Source organism: Thalassophryne amazonica, chromosome 13 (genome assembly GCF_902500255.1).
Source record: "Thalassophryne amazonica chromosome 13, fThaAma1.1, whole genome shotgun sequence".
NCBI classification, from domain to species: Eukaryota; Metazoa; Chordata; class Actinopteri; order Batrachoidiformes; family Batrachoididae; genus Thalassophryne; species Thalassophryne amazonica.
The window spans coordinates 10798521-10822349 of NC_047115.1; the positions used below are offsets into that span (position 1 = coordinate 10798521).

General features: G+C 42.5%; 1 long non-coding RNA gene across 1 annotated transcript; it reads right to left on the reverse strand.

The window, feature by feature from the left end:
- Positions 1 to 1018: 1018 nt before the first annotated feature.
- On the reverse strand, positions 1019 to 19759 carry LOC117523578. Its single transcript, XR_004564548.1, has 5 exons — positions 19748 to 19759; positions 13110 to 13119; positions 11064 to 11069; positions 2277 to 2285; positions 1019 to 1178 (listed from the first exon to the last, which is right to left on the reverse strand). It is a non-coding gene; the product is annotated as an uncharacterized LOC117523578 (long non-coding RNA).
- Positions 19760 to 23829: the final 4070 nt, after the last annotated feature.

Consider the following 23829-nt stretch of genomic DNA (forward strand, 5'->3'; position numbering starts at 1 on the left):
GTTTGAATCGTCTCTTTCCTTCTTTCTATCTTTCTTTCCTCCCTTCAACGTTTCCTCCTTCCTTCCTCCCTTCAACGTTCCTCCTTCCTTCCTCGCTTCACTCTCTTTCATTCCTTCCCTTCAGTCTTTCCTTCTTCCTTCATTCGTTTTCTTTCTTTCCTTCTTTTTTTTTTGTTGCTCTCAGCTAACAGTGTCACAGGCTTCACTGCTTTACCAATTCCATCAAAAAGCTATTTAACAAACCCCAGTCCTGCCCACTCGTGCCTGCACTTTACCTTACACACTTTTTCTATTTCCAGTCTCCTTTCCTTGGTCTCTCCTGCCTTCTTGCCTTCCCTATTCTCCTCTCGCCTCTTTACCTTTTTCCACCATTTTTCCTCCTCCCTTTATCATCTCTCTGTCTATGCATTGGTTTAAATTGAAAAGTCTTGAAAACCATGTTGTTTGTTTGTTTGTGTCGTTATCTGCACGTTAATCTCATGAAGGTATGGTATCTTAAATAAAATGTTCTTACTGTCAAAGCATCAAGCCACATATTAAATCAGAGCAGCACTCAGAACATTATGGTTTGGATTGGATCACAGTCTTTAGTTACAGATTGGATCATTTTTCAGATCAGTAAATAAAAAAGAAAAGAAAAGAAAAAGAGGACAACAAAATAAGTTTGCTTTCTGAGTGGTGCACCACTGAGCTCCAGAAAGAAAGATTTTTTCAGATTTTTCCTCAGTGGACTCCCAACCACTTTATTAGTCTAATTAGTCTGTGAGCTGGAAGCCATTTGTGACCTATAACTGGCACCACTTAAGGGGACTAAACAACACTTACATTCCAGTGTCAGTATACCATGAAATAAACTAAATGTATGGTGGCCATCCCAGGTTGTTCACTATAGCCAGACAGGGGTCAGCATATAAAATGCTCCAATAATATTGAACAGTATACCACATTATTTGTTTGATCATGAAGATTCCAAAAAGGTATAGTTTGGAGTATCTCTTACTAAAAGTTATAGAGTTGTGGGGTAAAAACAGAAAAAAATGGGGACAAAAGTCAATTTCTATTTGTATGGGGTCAAAAATTAAAGTTGCTCCAATTTTTGTAAAAACACTGATGTGAATTATTGGTTGAGCCAACAGGGTCAATAAATGGAATAGTTTTGACTATTTAATGTTTGGCCTCTGAAGCATAAGATCATGTTATATATGTTACCACATAACTTGGTCATTAAGCATAACAGATGGTGCAAATCATTCCTTTTAAAAACCCTATAATTTGCATCAGACTTTACCAAAATTGGAGCAGCTTTAACTTTTGTCCCCTGCACAAATTGAAATTCACCTTTGCCACCGTTTTTGCTGTTTTTACTCTGTAACTCCATAACATTCAGTCATAGAATCTGCAAGGTATACCTTTTTGGAATCTTTATGATCAGACAAATAATGTGGAGCAGTTTAAAATGTTGACCCCTGTGTACCTACCTGGCTACAGGTGCCACCCTGGAATGGCCACCATACATTTGTGTAGGTCATAATACACTGAGTGTTGGTTTAGTTCCCCTTGAGTGGTATTGAATACTTTTCTTTGAAGAGTCATAAACTAGATCAGGATCGATAGCCTCAGGCAAAAAAACAAAAAAACAAACAAAAACAAAACAAAAGATGTGTGAATTATACATGCAATTATATTCTAATTAAATGTATTATATTTTAAAGATAATAAACATTCTAAATCTAATAGTCTTTAATCTGCTCATGAGTATTTTATTAATATGCAAAGCATTTATCAGTTGCCACAGCGGGGCCCAAACTAAGGGACCCCTGGGCCAAATATGGCCTGCGGGCCCAAAATCAAAGACATTAGAATTCTACACACTTGATTCATTTTTCAGGGCTAAGCTTTTATTTCATGTGAAACTGAGGACATTTGCCAAATTCACTGCCGATAAAAGTGGAAGAAAATGACCTGGATCCATCCCTGGGCACCAGAATTTAATGGGTTATTTCTTGGCTCGTACCCGACTGAACACTGTGTATCGTTTCTGTTTTGGTTGTTGCAAAAATCCAAAGTCAAAAAGTTGCCATGGTCTGAGGACGTAAATAGAAGTGTGATAGATTCTGTGTTTGGACAGCTGAGTACTCAGGCGCTGAATGACTGCCTGGTGATGCTGAGAAACATTCCCGTGATTTGGCCTGAAGCAGATTGGATTACGGTAATGCTGTGTACCAGCCTGCCAAAACAAACGACCTCCAGACGACAGCTCATTCAGAATCCATCACCCAGAGTCACTTAAACATACAACTCCAGCACTGAAATCACTGCACCGCCTCCCAGTGAAGCATGGAAGAGATTTAGAAATTCTTCAGATGGTCTTTGAAATGCTCACCAGTCTGGCTTCATCATACGCACATAATTGTATTTCCAAATAAGTCCAATTAAGATTTCTTCCAAATGCAGAAAAAAGTCCATCTTCATTCAAAACACGTTACGGTATTTCTTCAGAACAAAGAATGTTTTTTATCCACCCCTTTCTGTCGTGATCTTATTCTGGTGGTTCTGAGGTCTCCTTCCTGAAGCAAGGCATCTTGGGACAAATTTACACCACACCATAACTTTGGGTGAGAAGTGGGGCTAATAAGCCTGCGCTGTGACTACAGCAGTCGCTCCATCACTTCTCTCTCTCTCGCTGGCCGAAGCCACAAACTGGTGAGCCCGCTTTGAGGGCACCCTCTAACCCACGATTGGCTCCTGTTGTGGATCCTCTCAGCTATGGACCTGCCTTGACTACGTTTTGTGATCAGATGACAGATTGTTTTGTTTGAGTCTTTTCAGAGCTCAGTCAGCTGTTTTGGACTATATTATAAGTCTGCAGACACTGATCTGTGTGTTACAGATACAAATTAGTTTCCTCGGATCAACTGAACTAACCCCCGCAAAACTGCTTTGTGATAAGCCTTTAAAAAAAACCTCAGTGACGATCACGATTACAGAGTACACACTAACACCCCCCCCATGATGAAATCTGCGCATCCCGTGGATTCGTGGAGTTTTCACAGCCCTGAGTTTTTAACCACTAATGTATAGTTTCTGCCGAGTGCAGATAAAATTGCTTATCATTATGCTAACCCCATGTTCCTGCCACTGTGATGCGGACCACATCTGTCCCAGATCTGTGCCAGATATGGGCTGTAAATGGTTGGTCGTTTGCAGATCCAGTTCTGATCTGGTCCGGATCTGTTCCAGAACTGTAAAGTGGAGCCGTGCCAGATCTGGACCAGGGTGCAAAAATTGTCTGGACCGGATCTGTTTTCAGGAATGGTACCAGATGTTGGACTAAATCCGGCCTGGATCCATTTGCTGTCTGGATTAATTGGAGGCAGCAGGTACAGAAAATGGATGGATGGATGGATGGATGTATATTTTCAATAAAAACTTTCAACAAAAGCCGTCAAAATTCAAGTGGTTGCCTCCACCAAGGAGGTTTCAGCCTTTCAGCCTTGTTTGTGTGTTTGTCTGATTTCCTTTGTCCAAGCTGTGTCAAATACCATCCAATATATTGTCCAACACACATTTATTTGTCTATCTTGCTTGTTATTGGAATTTAAAAGTCCTCATATGAAGTACCACCATATGCTGTGGTGTGCACATGTGCTGCACTGAGTTCCTGTCCATTGTTAAATGCTGTGCTACAAAGTGAGTTCCACATACAGAAAAAAAAAAATGTGTGACTTCCACTCTGGCATGACTTATTCTTTTTACTTCAGAAAATATGCAAAAAGCATCTTGTAAAATGAGAAAACACTTATAAACACAGGGAACACAAACAAATATAACCTACAGCATGTAGAATAATGAAATTAAATTTACATGTGCTGCAGCACGTTCAGGAGCACAGACAGCCTGGACATCCTCACTGACAGCAGGGGTGCAGCCTGTTTTTGTCTCTCGCCAGTTACAATCGCTCTCTCGCCTGACACTTCTTTCTCACCTTCTGCTAAGAAGGAGGGAGGGAAACGGAGGATCAAGCCAAAAAAGAGACCAAAAGACTTTGGAAAAGACAATAGAAAGAGAGGAGATAAATCACAGCAAGAGAATGATGGTTACACTTTATTTGTTTATTTGATATCCTACTGCACAGATAATTGTAAGACTTTGGAAATGCCTATAAATTGCACTGATTAGACAGATAGATAGATTAAGCCTGTCCAGTCTGTTAACACAACAACAAAAACAGAAAATCATCACTGTAACATTACAACCCCAATTCCAATGAAGTTGGGACGTTGTGTAAAATAAATAAAATAAAAACAGAATACAATGATTTGCAAATCCTCTTCAACCTATATTCAACTGAATACACCACAAAGACAAGATATTTAATGTTCAAACTGATAAACTTTAGAAATATTTGCTCATTTTGAAATGGATACCTGCAACACATTTCAAAAAAGCTGGGACAGTAATTGTTGAAGGTAGGTGGAATTCTTTCCCATTCTTGCTTGATGTACAACTTTAGTTGTTCAACAGTCCGGGGTCTTTGTTGTCGTATTTTGTGCTTCATAATGTGCCACACAATTTCAATGGGTGACAGGTCTGGACTGCAGGCAGGCCAGTCTAGTACCCGCACTCTTTTACTACGAAGCCACGCTGTTGTTGCAGAATGTGGCTTGGCATTGTCTTAGGAAATAAGCAGGGACATCCCTGAAAAAGATGTTGCTTGGATGGCAGCATGTGTTGCTCCAAAACCTGGATGTACCTTTCAGCATTGATGGTGCCATCACAGATGTGTAAGTTGCCCATACCATGGGCACTAACATACCCCCATACCATCACAGATGATGGCTTTTAAAATTTGCGCTGGTAACAGTCTGAATGGTCTTTTTCCTCTTTTGTTCTTAAGATACAATGTCTATGATTTCCAAAAACAATTTGAAATGTGGACTCATCAGACCACAGCACACTTTTCCACTTTGCATCTGTCCATTTCAAATGAGCTTGGGCCCAGAGAAGGCAGCGGCATTTCTGGATGTTGTTGATGTATGGCTTTTGCTCTGTATGGTAGAGTTTTAACTTGCACTTGTAGATGTAGCGACCAACTGTGTTAACTGATAATGGTTTTCTGAAGTGTTTCTGAGCCCACACGGTAAGATCCTTTACACCAGTGATTCTCAACCGGGGTGCCGCGGCACCCTAGGGTGCCGTGATCGATCGTCAGGAGTGCCGTGGGTATTTTTCATATTCACGATTATTTTTCATATTCGCGATTACCGTGAATTATTTATTTTATCCACAAAGCATAAAACGACTCAGAATCTGACGTCATTGTGCTGCAGCCTCGCTCTCGTCTTAAGGTGGGACAATAACAAGGAGGCTGACAGCCGATTAAAACAGTGCCGTCTCCTTCAAAAGCCGTCTAAAATGCGGAGCTGTCGGTGTGTGTGTCTGTGCCTGTGTGTGCACGCGCGCGGAGTTAACAGGCTGCAGACTGCGAGGGAGGGGGTGAGTGAGGGAGGGGAGGGGGTGGGTCAGGCAGGGGGTGGGTCAGGGAGGGGAGGGGGTGGGTGAGGGAGGGGAGGGGGTGGGTCAGGCAGGGGGTGAGTCAGGGAGGGGAGGGGGTGGGTCAGGCAGGGGGTGAGTGAGGGAGGGGAGGGGGTGGGTCAGGGAGATTCCTGAATGCAGGCGCGACACGTTCAGTGCGCAGCGAGCGCGGAGCAGAGAGAGGATTTTAAATGGAGTGAACATGTTAACAAAACGAAAACGTGAAGCTTTTACTTCTCTCTGAACTTTCTCTAAAGGTGTGATTCTGCCGTTACCGTCCTGTTCACACCATGTGCGCGTCGCATGCTGAATTTATGAGATCATGAGATGAAATAAACGGTCAAATATCTTTAAAACATATTTAAAAAATGAGAATATATGAATGAACTGAGATACACACACACACACACAAAAAATGTTCAGACGCACAGATCACAAAAAGCAGGTGAGAACTCTGAACTTTAACAGCTGTTACTTTCCAAAGGTATTTATTTGTTCAATATGGGCTTAATGCAGTGTTTAAGCACAAAACGTGACTGATGAGGAGAAACAATTTCAGAAATGCAACAGAAACAACCACAAATCAGAAAAAGTTGGGACTGTATGTAAAATGAAGATAAAAATAAAAATGTTGCACCATTCCCAGTTTCTCCACTCACAGAAACCAAACGTTCTTCCAGAGTTGTGTAATTATACTACAATAGTAGAATATAAAGAAGGGGAAAAAAGAAAAAAAAAATAGACAATATATTCGTCAATCGCAATTATTTGTCTGACAATTAATCGTCTCCAGAAATTTCTTGAGAAATTACTTGAGATCAGAGCGCAAAATGCTTGAGGATTTTCGAAATGCGATGTTTTCTGTATCGATTTTCTATTGTGATAATTGGGTTTTGCGCAAAACCAGAGGTAATAGCATTATAATATTATTTTAGTTGGTGGTGTGCCGCAGGATTTTGGATGGAAGGTCATGGGCATTCAATGTTAGTTTTTGGCCTTGCCGCTTACGTGTAAAAAGTTCTCCAGATTCTCTGAATCCTCTGATTATATTATGGACTGTAGATGATGGAATCCCTAAATTCCTTGCAATTGAACGTTGAGAAACATTGTTCTTAAACTGTTGGACTATTTTTTCATATAGTTGTTCACAAAGTGGTGATCCTCACCCCATCTTTGCTTGTGAACGGCTGAGCCTTTTGGGGATGCTCCTTTTGTACCCAATCATGACACTCACCTGTTTCCAATTAGGTGTTCTTTGAGCATTTATCGACTTTCCCAGTTTTATTTACATTTCACAGAACGTCCCAACTTCATTGGAATTAGGTTGTAAATTAAAAGGGCTTATAATAAGGACAAACATAAATTTTGGTGAATTTTGATCTTAACAACAATTTTGTCCCATAGACATGTCTGCCACCTGGTGGATGGTTAGTGGATGCTGGATTAATAATGGATTAGGAGCAGGTGTGGTTGTCAATGAGAGAGGCCATTTCCACAAAGAAATGTTCTTATTCACAGAAGTAAACCCTTGGTTTGTGATTATTTAAAAAAACATTTTTTTCTCTTGTTAGTAGCAGTAATAGTATAAAACTCAGTTAAATCAAATCAAATCAATTTTATTTATATAGCGCCAAATCACAACAAACAGTTGCCCCAAGGCGCCTTATATTGTAAGGCAAGGCTATGCAATAATTACGGAAAAACCCCAACGGTCAAAATGACCCCCTGTGAGCAAGCACTTGGCAACAGTGGGAAGGAAAAACTCCCTTTTAACAGGAAGAAACCTCCAGCAGAACCAGGCTCAGGGAGGGGCAGTCTTCTGCTGGGACTGGTTGGGGCTGAGGGAGAGAACCAGGAAAAAGACATGCTGTGGAGGGGAGCAGAGATCAATCACTAATGATTAAATGCAGAGTGGTGCATACAGAGCAAAAAGAGAAAGAAACACTCAGTGCATCATGGGAACCCCCCAGCAGTCTACATCTATAGCAGCATAACTAAGGGATGGTTCAGGGTCACCTGATCCAGCCCTAACTATAAGCTTTAGCAAAAAGGAAAGTTTTAAGCCTAATCTTAAAAGTAGAGAGGGTGTCTGTCTCCCTGATCTGAATTGGGAGCTGGTTCCACAGGAGAGGAGCCTGAAAGCTGAAGGCTCTGTCTCCCATTCTACTCTTACAAACCCTAGGAACTACAAGTAAGCCTGCAGTCTGAGAGCGAAGCGCTCTATTGGGGTGATATGGTACTATGAGGTCCCTAAGATAAGATGGGACCTGATTATTCAAAACCTTATAAGTAAGAAGAAGAATTTTAAATTCTATTCTAGAATTAACAGGAAGCCAATGAAGAGAGGCCAATATGGGTGAGATATGCTCTCTCCTTCTAGTCCCTGTTAGCACTCTAGTTGCAGCATTTTGAATTAACTGAAGGTTTTTCAGGGAACTTTTAGGACAACCTGATAATAATGAATTACAATAGTCCAGCCTAGAGGAAATAAATGCATGAATTAGTTTTTCAGCATCACTCTGAGACAAGACCTTTCTAATTTTAGAGATATTGCACAAATTCCCTTCCAAGATGGCGCCACGTGAAGGCGCCCTGGTATTCTGGTGCTCCCTGTTTTGTCTGTTTTTGTGCGTGAATCGTGTGTCATCGTGTCCCTACACCAGCGAGGAGCTTCTAAACATCAAATCATCAACACCCACATTACGCCAGTTTTTTTAGTGCCTGCAGCTGAACTGGTTCACTTTTTGGCCAAAAAAGTGAGACGACGGCGGAGAGGGAAATGCGCTGGAGCTCTTGTGCGCCTCAGACGAAGGGGCACGCGCACGCCCCTACCTGGGATATTTCTCTCCAACGTCCGCTCACTCCACAACAAGATGGATGAGCTGGCACTGCTGATGAAGAAGAATAGAGATTTCTCCTCATCTTGTGTACTGTGCTTCACGGAGACGTGGTTAAATGCACAGACACCGGACTGCGCGCTCCAACTAGAGGGATTCCAACTCCTCTGCGCAGACAGAGACCGAGCACTCTCTGGTGGAAAAACTAGAGGGGGAGGACTCTGCTTCTATATCAACAACGCCTGGTGCTCCGATGTGACTGTGATGTCCCAACACTGCTGTCCCTCTCTTGAATATCTCCTCATAAACTGCAGACCGTTCTACTCTCCACGTGAGTTTAACTCTTTCATTCTTTGCTTTGTGTATATTCCACCGAGTGCGGACGTGCACGAGGCCGAGCGCGCGCTCACAGATCAGATTATGAGCGTGGAGAGAGACTTTCCGGACTCTCTTGTTATAATTCTCGGTGATTTTAACAAAGGGAATCTCAGTCAGGAATTACCAAAATACAAACAGTTTGTTAAATGCCCGACCAGAGAAGGGAGCACGTTAGATCATTGTTACACGACAGTGAGCGGCGCCTACCGCGCGGTGGCCCGTGCAGCTTTGGGACTCTCAGATCACGTGATGGTCCACTTGATCCCCACGTACAGACAGAGACTTAAACTCTCTAAACCTGCTGTGAGGACGTCTAAAGTGTGGAGCAATGAAGCTGTAGAGGAGCTACGCGCGTGCTTGGCCACCACGGATTGGGATATGTTTGAGGCTTCAACAGACAGTCTAGATGACTACATGGACACTGTGACGTCATATATTCATTTCTGTGAAGACAGCATCATCCCACAGCGTACCAGGGTGAGATATAACAATGACAAGCCCTAGTTCACACCTAAACTCCAGCAGCTCCGTCAGCAGAAAGAGGTGGCTTTCAGAGAAGGAGACAGAGACAGCTATAGAGGTGCAAAGTACAGATTTAGCAAGGAGGTGGCAAAGGCTAAATCCATGTACAGTTCACATCTGCAGCAAAGGTTCTCTGCCAACGACTCGGCCTCTGTGTGGAGGGGGCTGAAAGAGATCACCAACTACAAGCCCAAAGCACCTCGTTCTATTGACGACCTCAAGCTGGCCAACGACCTGAATGTCTTCTATTCACGGTTTGAAGACAAGGACTCACACCTCCCCACCCCCCACACAACTGGATATTCAAACACTCTGGACCTCCCCCCTCTCACTGCTGCCCTCCCTACTCCCCCTGTTGCCCTCTCGGTCCAAGAGGAGGACGTGAGGAGACATTTCAAAAGGCTGAATCCACGTAAGGCCCCGGGCCCAGACTGTGTCTCTCCTGCCACCCTGAGACACTGCACTGATGAGCTGGCCCCAGTCTTCACGGGGATCTTCAACACCTCCCTGGAGTCATGCCATGTTCCAGTCTGTTTCAAGTCCTCAATCATAGTTCCAGTCCCCAAGAAACCACGCATCACTGGACTTAATGACTACAGGCCTGTGGCTCTCACGTCTGTAGTCATGAAGACCTTCGAACGCCTGGTTTTATCCCACCTGAAGTCCATCACCGACCCCCTCCTGGACCCCCTGCAGTTTACCTACAGAGCCAACAGGTCTGTAGATGACGCCATAAACCTGGCCCTGCACTCCATCCTGCAGCACCTGGACTCCCCAGGAACCTACGCTAGGATCCTGTTTGTGGACTTCAGCTCTGCATTCAACACCATCCTTCCAGCTTTGCTCCAGGACAAGCTTTCTCTGCTCCACGTGCCCAACTCCACCTGCAGGTGGATCACAGACTTCCTGACGGACCGGAGTCAGCGTGTGAGGCTGGAAAAAAATGTCTCGAACACTCGGGTTCTCAGTACAGGATCTCCACAGGGCTGTGTCCTTTCCCCTCTGCTCTTCTCCCTGTACACTAACTGCTGCACCTCCAGCCACGACTCTGTAAAGCTCATCAAGTTTGCGGACAACACCACCCTCATCGGACTCATTTCGGATGGGGATGAGTCTGCCTACAGGAGGGAGGTGGACCGGCTGGTGACCTGGTGCAGCAGCAACAACTTGGAACTCAACGCCCAGAAAACAGTGGAGATGATCGTGCACTTCAGGAAAGCCACAGCCCCCCCGCCCTCCCTCGCCCTCACCAACAGCCCCATCACCACTGTGGACTGTCACCGCTTCCTCGGCACCACCATCACCCAGGACCTCAAGTGGGAGTCAACCATCAGCTCCCTCATCAAGAAGGCCCAGCAGAGGATGTACTTCCTGAGGCAGCTGAAGAAGGCCAAGCTGCCTGTCCAGCTGATGGTGCAGTTCTACACGGCCATCATCGAGTCCATCCTCTGCTCCTCCATCACGGTGTGGTACGCCGGGGCCACAGCCAGGGACAGACACAGACTGCAGCGCATTGTGGCCTCTGCTGAGAAGGTGATCGGCTGTAGCCTTCCATCTCTCCACGACCTACACGTCTCCAGGACTCTGGGCCGAGCAGGTCGGATCACAGCTGACCCTTCTCACCCTGCACACGGTCTGTTCAAACCACTCCCCTTGGGCAGGAGGCTACGGTCCATCCGGACCAGAACGTCCCACCATAAGAACAGTTTCTTCCCCTCTGCCGTTAGACTCATGAACTCCTCATAACTCAGTCACCCTAAGCTTAACTCTGTCACTTTATCATTTTATCACGGGTCACTTTAGACAGTGTACTTTGGTTTTTAATTGCACTCCTCCCACTGCACTGTTTTTTCTGTTTCTCTGTTTTTCTGTTGCACACAGCCTTTCATATTTCATATTTCTTTTTTTTTTATCTTAGATTTTATCTTATTTTGACACATATGTTATATTTTATCTTAGCATTTTATCGCTTCTTAATGTTGCACCATTGTACCGAAGCAAATTCCTAGTCTGTGAATCCTGTTCACTGGCAATGGCAATAAACTTCTTCTGATTCTGATTCTGAAATGCAAAAAATCAGTCCTACATATTTGTTTAATATGCGCATTGAATGACATATCCTGATCAAAAATGACTCCAAGATTTCTCACAGTATTACTAGAGGTCAGGGTAATGCCATCCAGAGTAAGGATCTGGTTAGACACCATGTTTCTAAGATTTGTGGGGCCAAGTGCAATAACTTCACTTTTATCTGAGTTTAAAAGCAGGAAATTAGAGGTCATCCATGTCTTTATGTCTGTAAGACAATCCTGCAGTTTAGCTAATTGGTGTGTGTCCTCTGGCTTCATGGATAGATAAAGCTGGGTATCATCTGCGTAACAATGAAAATTTAAGCAATGCCGTCTAATAATACTGCCTAAGGGAAACGTGTATAAAGTGAATAAAATTGGTCCTAGCACAGAACCTTGCGGAACTCCATAATTAACCTTAGTCTGTGAAGAAGATTCCCCATTTACATGAACAAATTGTAATCTATTAGATAAATATGATTCAAACCACCGCAGCGCAGTGCCTTTAATACCTATGGCATGCTCTAATCTCTGTAATAAAATTTTATGGTCAACAGTATCAAAAGCAGCACTGAGGTCTAACAGAACAAGCACAGAGATGAGTCCACTGTCTGAGGCCATAAGAAGATCATTTGTAACCTTCACTAATGCTGTTTCTGTACTATGATGAATTCTAAAACCTGACTGAAACTCTTCAAATAGACCATTCCTCTGTAGATGATCAGTTAGCTGTTTTACAACTACCCTTTCAAGAATTTTTGAGTTAAAAGGAAGGTTGGAGATTGGCCTATAATTAGCTAAGATAACTGGGTCAAGTGATGGGTTTTTAAGTAATGGTTTAATTACTGCCACCTTAAAAGCCTGTGGTACATAGCCAACTAATAAAGATAGATTGATCATATTTAAGATCGAAGCATTAATTAATGGTAGGGCTTCCTTGAGCAGCCTGGTAGGAATGGGGTCTAATAGACATGTTGATGGTTTGGAGGAAGTAACTAATGAAAATAACTCAGACAGAACAATCGGAGAGAATGAGTGTAACCAAATCCCGTCATCACTGAAAGCAGCCAAAGATAACGATACGTCTTTGGGATGTTTATGAGTAATTTTTTCTCTAATAGTTAAAATTTTATTAGTAAAGAAAGTCATGAAGTCATTACTAGTTAAAGTTAATGGAATACTCGGCTCAATAGAGCTCTGACTCTTTGTCAGCCTGGCTACAGTGCTGAAAAGAAACCTGGGGTTGTTCTTATTTTCTTCAATTAGTGATGAGTAGTAAGATGTCCTAGCTTTACGGAGGGCTTTTTTATAGAGCAACAGACTCTTTTTCCAGGCTAAGTGAAGATCTTCTAAATTAGTGAGACGCCATTTCCTCTCCAACTTACGGGTTATCTGCTTTAAGCTGCGAGTTTGTGAGTTATACCACGGAGTCAGGCACTTCTGATTTAAAGCTCTCTTTTTACATGGCGACACCTCTGTACAGCTCTCCAGAAAGGATTTTGTAGGAATTGCTGGGCAGAATATTTCATGGCGCCTGTCCTCAGACCACTAGATGTTGCAGACTAGGATCTGACCTCACTGCTTGTGCAGCCATGAGGCATGTCTAAAAATGTCATCATTTGCATACAGCCTAAACTGATAGAACCAAGGTCTTTGTATCTCTGTCTGGGACAGCGGGCACCATGAATTATTCTGTTCTTTGCTTATCATGCTGATGCAAACACATTCAGTACAAAGTTTTGACATGACACATACCGCTGACCATAACAACACGGTCACTCACCCGTTTCCAATGTTAAATGCAACACTCTTCAACCAATCACATAGCCCACTGATCTACGGAACAGGGCAAGGCCCTCCCACCTGGGGGTTGGCTGAGTGCAGGCTTAAAAAAGCAGGCTAATCTAATGTTGGGGCTCTTGTTTGCAACGTTGTATGGGACACTTGCTTTGAGACTCCAGCGCTGTCATAGTGACTCTCTGTTCAGTGAAGGCATTTCTTCAATACTACATCTGGTTTTTGAAGTCCATGGCCTGTCAGTCTTTTGAGTCTTTGAGTTTGCTCACCACATACAATTACCGTAAGGGGATCTACAGGCAAAAAAATCCCCTACAATATATATCCAGAAATTAAATAAAAATGAGGTAGAATGGTGGCTTTGTGGTTAGCACTGTTGCCTCACAACAAAAAGGTCCTGGGATCGCTTCCCGCCTCATCCTTTCTGTCTGGAGTTTGCATGTTCTCATCATATTTATGTGGGTTCCCTCCAGGTGCTTTAGCTTCCTCCCACTTCCAAAGACATGCAAGTTAGGTGAATTGGAAACTTCCTACTGACCGTAGGTGTGAATGTATTTGCGATCCTGGAATAGACTGGTGTCCTGTTCAGGGTGTACCCCGCCTCTTGTGCCATGACTTCAGCCCTCCTGTGACCCTTAAGTGGAATAAGTGGGTATTGAAAAATCAATGACTGAATGAAAAGAAAGCAAGACAGGTGGTCAAGTGAAGTACATAGTGAAGTACACAGTAAAAACCGCCTCATTGGATGAACTCAGTTGAATTATGAGCAGGATTTCCGTTTAATAAATATATGTAGCCCCAACTCAAATAAAGCACATCCATGCAAGATAATAAAAATATATTTATTAGATGGAAATTCAGTCCAGTGAGTCCGTTTTTTGAGTGTGAATGTTGTGCTGTGTGAGAGAGCGCACACATTTCACTACAGTAATGTAGTAAATCAGAGATGTGAAATGCTACTTTTAGATATTTTTCACAGTGGTTATGTTCTCAAACTTGATTAACACTGCAGAAATGTACTAAATTGAAGAAATTTATTATTTTCTAATTGTTTTAACAGTAGGGACATTATAAAACTCAAATAATGCCTTCACAAATCCACACAACACTGCGTATTTTCTTTAAATGCAGCCAAAACAGACCCTTCTTCATTCTCTCTCTGTTTCACTCAACACGTGAGAAATGAGCTCCTCCATTTCTTTCACTAACAAAGTCTTCTTCTGATGGTCACCAAGGCCACCTCCGCTTGTTTTTAAATGCATTTTTTGCAGGTATTTCTCAAAAAGTCTGAGAAGTATTGCATATAAATGCCACTGTCTAACCTTCTGTGTCCAGTAACAACAATAAATAAACTATGAGAAAGGGTCACTTTTTGACATTTTGAATGATGCCAGGTTGGAAAAAACTGCCAGTTTGAGAGAAATACTGTGCTCTGTTTTTATTGTGATTGTGTATGCGTGTGTGTGTGAGAGAGAAGACCAAGCAAAAAGACTGAGTCATTTGATCAGAATATAAATCCAGAGGACAGAAGTGATAAACACAACAAAGTGTATAGAGGAGGGGAAAAAAGATCCAGCCGCTATTTCCCTTTAGCAAAGCCGGTCTCCGCCTGGCAAGGTGATGTGGGTAATTCCCTAAACCCAAACCAGCTCGCGCCAGCCAGCTGTGCTTCAGCCAGCGCACAGCTGGATATTGGAGTGCACATAAAAAAGGGAAGAAACAAAGACAGTCTTAAGAGTGTAATCTATTTCAGCAGTATGTGAGACCTGGGAGCTCATCCTTGACGGCCGCTCGTTTGCGCTCAGCGGTGGTTTCCTCTGGACAAAAGCTTTGGCTGCAACTCAGAGAACACGGGGCTCTGCTTGTGGATGTTAAGTCTGAAGGTTGAAACAGGTGCCATATTACTACTGGCCATTTGGAGAACAAAGGTTTCACTGTATTATACATTTCTACGGCACACACACACACACACAAACATCTGTGTGTAAAATGGTTAGATATCTGTGGGACGATGCTGCAGACAGCAGGACTGAGCTGAAATCTGGTCTGTTTTATTATCAGTATGTTGGTCTCAGTCATGCACGATGCAGAAACGGCAGTGTGCAACAGCTGATTTCGCTCGTTAGTGCATGTTTGACAAAAGGAGGCAACGCGTAGAACTGCCTGCTGTGGTGTTTGGTTGAAATGAAAAGCTGCACTCAGACTGGTTCCTGTACAGTAGAGCACTGTGATGCCACACCAGCAGCTCTGCAGAGGTTTGCAGACAGATGGGGCTTCTGATTGTTTCCATCATTTCATTTGACCTCCCCAGTTTCAGAATATATTTCTGACAGGTGTAAAAAAAACAAACTAAAAAGCATTCTTGCTGCATGAAAACCCACATTTCAGGGATGAGAGGATGAGGGCTAGTTTTTTAAACACATTTGCAAAAAGAATACCCTTACTTTAAAACATAGTAGAAGCTTGAATCTTCGACTGGACTGGGTTGCTTGACACGAGGACGTTTCGCTTCAAATCGCAGAAGCTTCCTCAGCTAAAATTCTTGCTCTGGTAGTCTGACTTCTGTCTTGACCCTTGTCGAGAAGAACAAACAGAAGACACAAAAGCTGGAGTTTTAAATCTAACCAGACCCCTCCTACTGAGAGGCAGACTGCTATTGGCTAGTGACTAAACAATTGCTTTAATTTGCACCTATTGTGTTCCAGTTAGCACCCTCCTAATGACAGGGTAGCTATCCCTCCTAACAATGGGACTGACGCCTCTCCTGACGGCTCTCCTGATGAGTCTCCTGATGACACGAATGACTCATTACCATGAACAAAAGACTGAAACTGCTTTGACCTGAGTACCCCATTGTAAACAGGGGATAAAGCGTGTCTCAGACCCCCTCCCCGGTTAAGGCTGGGTTTAAACTGTTTCACATACAATGCCTCCTTCACCCCTCTCTCAAACCATTTCTTCTCTCTGGCTAAGATTTTAACTTCCTTGTCCTCAAACGTGTGGTTAATGTCTTTAAGATGGAGATGAACTACAGACTGAGGTCCACTGGTGCCCTCTCTGCGGTGCTGGTATAGTCTTTTGTGTAACGGCTGCTTAGTCTCACCTATGTAGTGTTCATTACAGTTTTCCTGACATCTGATAGAATACACTACATTGCTCTGTTTGTAACTAGGGATCCTGTCCTTAGGGTAAACTAATTTCTATCTCAAGGTTTTAACAGGTTTAAAGTAAACTGGGACTTTGTGCTGTCTGAAGACCCTCTGTAGTTTTTCCCCTACTCCTGCTAAATAGGTTAGGTTTAAAACTCCAGCTTTTGTGGCTTCTGTTTGTTCTTCTCTACAAGGGTCAAGACAGAAGTCAGACTACCAGAGCAAGAATTTTAGCTGAGGAAGCTTCTGCGATTTGAAATGAAACGTCCTCGCGTCAAGCAAACCAGTCCAGTTGAAGATTCAAGCTTCTCTACTATGGAAACCACCTGGACAACTGAGAGCCTACACAGAAACTTACTTTAAAACGTGTAATGTTAAAGTTCACAAAAAAAGATGCAACCCCAGCAAACTGTGGTGGCTCCAGAGGAGGTTTTTCCCCCTGGGTGGGGTATGATTACTGAATAGTGAAGCAACACAATTTGTAGTAAATGTTGAAATATACATGGTAAAGTAAATTTTAAGTGACAGTTATGTTAATTCACACATTCAATACAACTGATAGGCCGAGCAATAGGATTTGTTTAAAAATCCTAATAACCTTTTTGACAGGACAAGTGCAAACAACGACCAGAGGGCTGATGCATGCACCTTGTGCTCTACACACCACAATATATATGTACTAGTACATATACATGTTTGTAATCTGTTTTTGGACTATGTATGACTTCACTATGAATTTGTTCACAGCAATCAATCAGAAATATTTTGCTGATCAATATATGCCTAAAATCATTCATCTAGGCTTCTTGGATTTTGAGATATATACAAGGTTTTTTCAGGGAAAACAACCTTTGGCTGTTTTGTAAAAATTAGTTCATTACTGTTGTATTTACTGGAGTATACGTTGTACAAAAAACAAATAAATAATTCACACCTTTATTCCTGAATGTGAGACTCACTTCGTAACTCAGGGTTTTCCCAGGGGGTGGCCAAGTTTAACAATGTACAGTGTAGTGCATGTGCACATCACAGCCTGTGTAGTTTCTTGACTCAAGGATTCGTGCGTTAAAAATAAGGAAGCTGGACAAATAAAAAAGGTGTATTGGACAACATATTGGATATTATTTGACACAGTTTGGACAGACGAAATCATCAGATGGATGTAGACTGCTGGTCCACAACAACTTGGAGAAACGAACAGCTGATCTATGCAGGAAGCCCTGTGCACATCACAGAATGTGATGTTTAATATAAAGATTCTTAAATTCCAAAAATATGCAAGATGGACAAATAAAGATGTGTTGGACAACATATTGGATATTATTGTCATTTTACCGAGGCATTGCTAGATCGGTATCGTAGATTTACATCGACGCTACCTGGCTATACCCGCCCACTGTGTGTAAACACATGACGTCATAGCGCGCGCAGTCCAACAACTGTCCGCAGAGGGGGCGGAAAAAAAAACTGTCCGCAGAGGAAAAGATGAAAAGGTGAGAAGTGTGTGTTGGTCCCAATATGGATATTCTGGATGATTTTCTCATGGATAGTACGACAATGAACAGCAGCCAAAGCAGCCAGCTTAATGAGGACGCACTGTCGAATTTGGAGAGCAGCGCGCGCCAGCCGACACGACAAAAGTTAAAGTGAGCCAACTTTTTATGTACGTGTTACGTGTCGTGTATCTCAGTAAAATGTGATAATAATGCAAATAACATGCATTTGTTGTGCGGTATGCATTTTCTGAGTCCCTCCGTTCACGGCCAGTCACCCAAAATGACAGATATTCGGCCGAGTTAGACCAGGGCGATTATCTGTCATTTTGGGCGACTGGGCATGAAAGTCAAAATGCCAGATGGACATGGACTCCTGTTTTCCACAGCATTGGAACCTACATAAAAAAATGTGAGTCCAATGTAGCTTATTCTTTGGAACATATGATACTTTAAGCATTTCTTCAAACAAACAAGCCAAGAACCAGGTGACCACCAGTCTCCCAGGAGAAAGTCTAATTTTGTTCCAGCAGTGGTCAAAGTTTTGTTTTAAAGCAAAGTGACTGATAACGTACTGTTAACTACAAAGCTGTCATGACCCATGAAACACTTTAGTTTCATTGCTTTGCAGAACAGTGAGCTTCACTTCAGCCTCGAAAGCAGCAGTTTTTATGTTCCAACTTCTCCAAGGCAACACCGGCTCTTTTTTCTCAGTAGATGTCGATATTTCTTTGCTCTGTTTACACAAAGAAGAAAGCAAATTAAACTGAAGACAGAACAAAACCGCGCACTGCGCGAGCGCGGTCAGGAGCTCTACTCCTTATATGACTGGAGCTACTCGACTGGTGCCACATTTAGAACAAGACTCTGGTCTCCTGCCAACGTTCAGCGCCACCTGATGCTGCTTTTCTTGCTGTTGCTTTGTGTTTGACTGCATTTAATTTGCTGTCTTCACAAGTGTGTTAATTGCTGTCTCCACTGAAAGAAAATGAAAATTGATTACCTTTAATTGTTCTTAGGAAACAGTGACCTAAGTAGTACAGTCCTGCTCTGAGCTTTACTTATAATCTCTGCCATCATTCCAGCACTGCTCTTGAGGAGACTGAAGCTCCTGTGTTGCCAGATCCCAAGAGATGCACACAATAACATCATTATAATCAACTATATAATATTATATCAAATTATTATCAAATTATTGAAACAAATTAATATAATCAAATTATTGCTGATCCAGGTTCAGATGTGTATACTGGAGATATACACAAAGGGTGTTCCATGTGAAATTTTGCCTGAAAAGGGGTGGGTGGATACACAAGCATAGTCACTATTACTTTTGTCGGAACACCTACACCTCCATATACGAGGTCTGTGAGAAAAGTAACGGACCTTATTATTTTTTTCAAAAACCATATGGATTTGAATCACGTGTGATTACATCAGACATGCTTGAACCCTCGTGGGCATGCGAGAGTTTTTTCACGCCTGTCGGTTACGTCATTCGCCTGTGGGCAGTCTTTGAGTGAGGATTGGCCCACCCTCTCGTCGATTTTTTCATTGTTTAGGAATGGCTCAGAGACTGCTGCTTTGTTTGATAAAAATTTTTTCAAAACCTGTAAGGCACAACTGAGTGGACACCATTCAATAAATTCAGCTGGTTTTCGGTGAAAATTTTAAAGGCTGATGAGAGATTTTGGAGTTTTACTGTCGCCGTAAGGACGGCCCACGGCGCCTGACGGCAATCTGCACTCCGAGGCGGCGGCTTCTCGCTGTTTCAAGCTGAAATCTTCCTAATTTCAGGCTCTGTGGACCCAAGACGTCGTGAGATAACAGAGAACTTTCAGAAGAATTCGGGATCAGGAGTTTATCCAGACATTCCACTGTTAAAGGAGATTTTGTAATGAAAGAACGTGCAGGCAGATTCGCATGTCGGGCCGGACCCGACCGCGGGGGGTCGCCACAGGAAAAACACCTCCATTGGAAACCTTAACGGACAAGTTGGAACATGCCCAAGCTATTAAACAATTTCTCAGATACTCACTTGTTGAAAGCCATCAAAAGCTGCCTGAATTTTACAAATGGTTTTCAACACGGAGGTGTTTTTCATGTCGTGGCGCAGACGGATTTGCCACGTCATCACGGATCCGACTCGGCAAATTCGTCCGCACGTTCTTTCATTACAAAATCTCCTTTAACAGTGGAATGTCCGGGTAAACTCCTGATGCCGGCTTCTTCTGAAACTTCTCTGTTCTCTGACGACGTCCTGGGTGAACAGAGCTTTAAATTAGGATGTTTTCAGCTCGAAACAGCCAGACGGACGCCACCTCCGACCGCGCCACGCCGATCCGCTTTGTGGGCTGTGTTTAAAGCGAAAGAAACTCCACAATCTCTCATCAGCCGTTAAACTTTACACCGAAAACCAGCTGAATTTCTCGAATAGTGTCCACACGGATATCCCTCACCGGTCCTGAAAAAATTTGATAAAGCAACGCGCGCCGTCTCCCTGCAGCTGCTCAGACAAAGAGATTCCGATGGGAGGGGGAGTCCACACCTCACTCAAAGCCTGCCCACAGGCGAATGACGTCACCGACAGGCATGACAAAACTCACGCATGCACACGAGGGTTCAAGCTTGTCTGACGTAAAAACATATGAATCAAATCCATTTATTTTTTGAAAAAAATAAAAAGGACCGCTTTTTTATCACAGACCTCGTATGTCAATCAAATGTCGGGCTTCATCACAAACCAAAAAATAAATCAGAAATAACTCACGTTTAGTGTCAGATCTGTTCTGCTTTATGCACAACTCTAGTCGTGCAAACTCTCAAACTGACGTCATTGTCACACAACGACTACCAATGTGCACCGATGATGTCGCCACAGGTAAGACACGGAAATCATGAGAAAAACATTGTGAAAACTCATGATTTTTTGCTTTTTACGATGTGTTGGAGTTTAAGGGTGTGTATTTAATTTTCTTTAAAAATGGTGATACGTGGATGTTTGGGGAGGAGGGGTTTGGGGGCGTTCCAATGCACTGATACAGTAATATACTTATTCTTGACCAGAATCCTGAACACCTCTGACACTGACCCGTTTGGAGATGGCAGCACAATTGGGAGCCACGTTAGGATTCAAGTCAAGTCTGGGAGCATACATGGGGGACGTACATCATCACATCAACCACTCCGTGGAACCTCTTTGGGTGGAAACCAACCAGGCAGATAACAGCGCAATGCTTGTTAACAGGATTGTCGGTTCACTTTCCAGCATCTAGCAGAGAACCTGAAGGTGTTACAAACAAGCAGCCCATTTCTCATTATATCTCCTCACACGTGTTGCACATGTCCATCAATGTACACAGCACCAACGCATGGCAGGTTGGTGGAATTGCACCTGAAACATTAACTTATCTTCCACAGCATTTTGTAGTTTTAAAAGACACATTCAGACACCTTTACACTTCAACAGCAGTGTCACCTGAGGTTGTCAAGTGTTACGGACTCCCTCCATGTAGTACTCTAAGTCCAAACATTACCTCCATGATACATTGCCACCCTGAAGATATAGCGGATCGATTTTTTGCCCCTCTGATTTGTTTCTGTTTCTCTACTCCCCTGAGGTAGCAGAAGGCCCTGCAGAGTGATTGGTGAAGCCTCTCAGACTCACTTCACCGGGCTTGCTACCCATTGCTCCAGCACATTTCCAAAATTACTCTATTTCTCTTATTGACCTGTTTGATTTGGTTTTTACATGAGACAACAAAGAGAATAGTCTTCAGTCAGTCAGTCAGTCAGCTCTGTGGGATAGGAGCTGGACTACTGATTCCTGGTTTGTGTTTCAGGCTACCTGTCTGTGTCTTTGTATAGGACACTCCATCTGCATTATCCTAGTTGACAAGCCTGTAAGTGGGTTCCGCGTTGGCTGGGGAAGTAACCTGCATCGGACTGGACTGGAATTTTACCAGCTTTCTCTGATTGACATTGGGTTGACCAATGGATGAGACATTTACTGATGGGTCTAGCTTCTTGATATTACAATACATGCTGACCACTTGGGCAATGACTAATTCGGTCTAACACTATTCAAAGATTAACTCAGCACTAATTAATGAAAGTGACATACCTTTCCTATTAAATGGTTGTTTTAAATGTCCTCTAGGTTGTGCATTATTCTCTGTATAATAGGGAGATGTATGTGGGTATGCATGTCTGCCTATGACTGGCCTGTTGCTTAGTAAGTGTGTCCACTTTACGCCCCCCCCCACACACACACAGACAGCGATGAAATACTAAGCTCATAATATTAATAGATACACACATTGATCAGTCAAGAGCAAAGTTTATTGAGGATTAAACTTGCATTCAATCTCAGTCCCATTTTTGAGGCTATAGATTGGTTTAATAAATGTCTGACACCTCACATCTGGGCAATGTCTGGGTACCCTGCTTTTTTTTTAACTATACTTTAGTCGTGTTTTCATCAGTGTGTTTTCATCAAGGACATCAGTCGTAAAACTATATGGTTGTTGACCATATAAAATAGTTAGAGAAAAGTGGGTAAAATAAGTATGGAACACTTCACCATTTTTCTTAATAAATATAGTTCTAAAGGCACCACTGACATGAACGTTTCACCAGATGTCAGTAACAACCCATGTAATCCACACATACAAAGAAATCAAACCATAGATGTCCATAAATTATATGTGTTATAATGTGAAATGACACAGGAAGAAAATATGGAACACCCGAAGAAAGGGAGGTGAAAAAAGATGAAAATTTATCAGAAATTAGAAAGCAGTCCCGCCCCTTGTCAGTGCAAATTAATATCAGCTGGTTCAGTCCCAGCTGATGGCGTATAAAAAAAGTTTCATTACCAAGGTGTCACACAAGAAACATCTCATGATGGGTAAAGCAAAGAGCTCTGTCAAGATCTTTCACAATCTTATTGTTGAAAAACATGCTGATAGCATTGCTTACATAAGGATTTCTAAAACTTCTGAATGTTTCAGTAAGCACTGTTGGGCTATAAACCAGAAGTGGAAAGAACATCATTTCACCATAAATTGGCCACGACCAGGTGTTCCTTCCATGATTTCTGGTAGAGCAGTGAAAAGAATTATCAGGAGTTGTCCAAGAGCCAAGGATCACTTGTGGACAGCTTCATAAAGACCTGGACTTAGCAGGTACAATTGTTTCAAAGAAAACAATAAGTAAACCACTCAACCACCATGGCCTGCATGCACGCTCACCACGCAAGACTCCATTGCTGAAGAAAAAGCTTGTTTACATTTGCTGCACAACATGTGAAATACTGGGAGAATGTAGTCTGGTCAGATGAGGCCAAAACTGAACTCTTCGGATAACATAATACACACCATGTTTGGAGATCAAATGGCACTACGCATCACCTCAAAAACACCATACCAACAGTGAAATGTGCAGAAATGTTGATAAAAATCTGCTGCCATCTACTAGGATGATGAAGATGAAACAAGGCTGGACATTTCAGCAAGACAATGATCCTAAACACACAGACAAGAAAACCTCAGTTGTCTAAAGATAATGAAAATAAAGTTGCCAGAATGGTCCAGCCAATCACCTAACATGAATTCAACAGAAACTCTATGGAAAGAACTAAAGATCAGAATTCAGAGAAGAGGTCCACGGAACTTTCAAGATTTTAAGACTGTTTCTGTTGAAGAATGGGCCAAAATCACACCTGAGCAAAGCATGAGAGTAGTTTCTCCATACAATAGGTGTCTTGAAACCTCATTACCAACAAAAGCTTTTGTATGAAGTATTAAATTTCAGTAAATGTGTTCAATATTTTTTCTTGTCATTTCCTTTTATGACAATACAATTTCTGCACTACTGACATGGAATTTTCATGTCATTAGAGCAGAAATATATGTACTGAGAAAAATAGTGAGGTGTTCAATATTAATATTTTACCAGCTGTATATTCCTAGAAATGAAATATGACCATTGAAGGAAAGTTATTATGGATACTTTAATACACTCTGGAAGACAATTTTCTGTCTGTTTC